Raw genomic sequence first — 2700 nt, 5'->3', positions numbered from 1 at the left:
ATGAAAGTTGTAATAATAAAGGACTCTGAGAGTTTAGGGCAAGGAATCGTAGTTTCCAAGTTTTTAAGATTTCCTTTGTAAATCGTAGTCTTTTAGGACTCGGGTTTTGTCTAGGGTATAAATATTGACCCTCGACCATTGTAATAGGGGTTCACAACCAAATCAATACAACCGGCCCCGTGCCAACTTTCGAGTCCTTTTCATCGTGTCGTCGAGTTCTTCGAGAGGAGTCATCGATCCGTCGACCTCCGTAAGTTCCGACAACCTTGTTATCATGTTTAGTATCATGCGGTGGATTTAGACGTGATGCAAGTAGTCTTGTTTGTTTTCAATGATCGTGCGGCGGATCTTTGCTTGACAATCAAGAAGTCTTTGCTTATGCTTTGTTTATGAGTGGATACTGTGCGGTAGGCGTTTACTCAATATGCTTAGTGAAAGCAAGATAGTTATCGGCTCTATTAGATACGGCAAATCTAAATAGATTCATTAAGTTATCCATGTTGCATGTTTTAAATATTTTAATATAGTTGTAACACACTTCTGCCCAATCTAGATTGATATTGTTCGGCCCTCTCTTATGGTTTTATTCGTGCTTCAATGATCATTGCTTTTCATATTACCTTTGGCAATAGATAACATGCTCATAATGGCTGAATTATTTTAATCTAGATTGTCACACATGTCGTGGGTTCATGCATGTTATTACGTTTAAGCTTAACGAAAACTAGGTGTCGTGCGCAGATGCAAGTTTTAGATTAGTTTAATCGTGTTTATTTGCACATTCCTTCTTCATGGACCCCACCTCGGCTGGACTGCTGAGCTTGGTTATGCATTAACTCATAATTAATTTCACTGTTCAAACATGTCTTCCCATGCACATGCATTCGGCAATCAGATCTTTACGTGTTTTCATCTTCGATTAGCTGAATGGTTTATAAACTTGTTGGCAGACAGCTTCCTATAGCTGTAATTTGTCTTGGTAAGTGGCTTCAGGGCCGTATATATGGAACTGTCTGGTCTCACCCGACATGTTCTGGTTTGGCATTTAATTGTTTTATCCCTTGTTAGTTTTTTTTAGGTCAAACTGACTGGCACGCTTCCGGATCACGAAGCACCCGGGAACCCGATTGAAGCCACGCTTTCCGGCTTGCTGTGTGTGAGGCACAGTGTGTCACATTTTGTGTCAACACACTTTTTGGCACGCCTAGTGGGACCATCTGTTAGTTCAAGATGGCGTCTGAGATCAACAATGATCATGTTCTGGATGTGAGCATGGCAGAATTGCCAGATAATTACAGGAATTTAGTGCTACAAGCATGTGAGCAATACCAACGGAAGTGTTTGATGTCTTTTTCCAAAAACAAGAGCAATAAAGTGTTTCAAAAGCAGTCAATGCCAAGGTGTTCTTCTTCCGCATCAAACTGGTTACACTGAAGAGGAGGATGCTCAGAAGATGGCAGCCCTGGTCTATAAAGCTATGGGAGAAACCATGACAAACCATCACACAGCTTTTTTGAATACCTTTCGGGCAATCATGATCAGTACTTTGGTCCAATGGTTGATAAATACTTTGAAGAAAATGTTGGCCCACTCAGTGGACCGACACTTTTCAATGTTCCAAGCATCAAGAGAAGCCTGTTGGAAAAGAAGTAGTGTCCGACTTCAAATATAGATGGATTGACTCACACTAAAAAGCAATCACATCCCACCTATGGCCAGGTGACATTTGGTACCACAGGAGAAGTGCCACCTTCAGCTTATAGAGTTTCTCCAGCATCAAAACAGATTGCAGAAGAATATGTATGGAGATGGGTATCAAGAATTTACTGATTACAATGCTATCAATGCTGTGCCAAATCAGGGTATTGGAGTGTTTCAGGATTGCCTTCCGGAATGCAGTACAAGGGAAATCAGGATTCAGGCATTGATGTTTTGATGCACAGGATGGCTGATATGATGCAGAATCAGTTCGGCTTGAAGCCGAAAAAATCAATCCTATTCATATAAGTCTCCTTATCCAGAGTGGTACAACAGAGTGGCGTTACCTCCAAGGGTGAAGCCTCCAACAGATTTGACCAAGTTTTCTGGTCAAGATGATACTAGTACCATAGAGCATGTCAGTCGGTACTTAATGCAGCTTGGAGAAGCTGCTTCAGATGAAGCTTGGAGGATTCGATATTTTCCTTTGTCTCTTACAGGACCAGCTTTCACGTGGTTCACGTCATTACCAGCTCATTCCATTGGTACGTGGGCAGAGCTAGAGCAGAAGTTTCATTCATATTTCTACACGGGTACTAATGAGAAGAAATTGGTTGATCTCATGAGTCTGAGGATGAGAACAAATGAGACACCATTGGAATATCTTCGCAGATTTAGGGAGACCAAGAATATGTGTTATTCTCCGAGTTTACCAGATGATCAACTACCTGGAATAGCTATAGCAGGAATGTTGCCGAATATCAGGGAGAAGTTGTTCGATATAGAGTTTGATGATCTTGGCCAACTTGCACAGCGTTTAGCAGCTATGAGTAATCAAGCCCAAGGATTCAGGAGAGATAATCGCTTTCAGAAGAACAATGCCACTAATGAGGTGTATCAAGGTTTTCTGGATGAAGCGACTGAGTATATTGATGAAGATGAGATAGCTGCAGCTGAGTTGAATTGGGCAAAGGAGCCTACTCAAGTTAGTCAACGCTGGTT

Source organism: Miscanthus floridulus, chromosome 15, assembly GCF_019320115.1.
Source record: "Miscanthus floridulus cultivar M001 chromosome 15, ASM1932011v1, whole genome shotgun sequence".
Lineage (NCBI taxonomy): Eukaryota > Viridiplantae > Streptophyta > Magnoliopsida > Poales > Poaceae > Miscanthus > Miscanthus floridulus.
Note: the sequence above shows the minus strand (reverse complement) of the source record.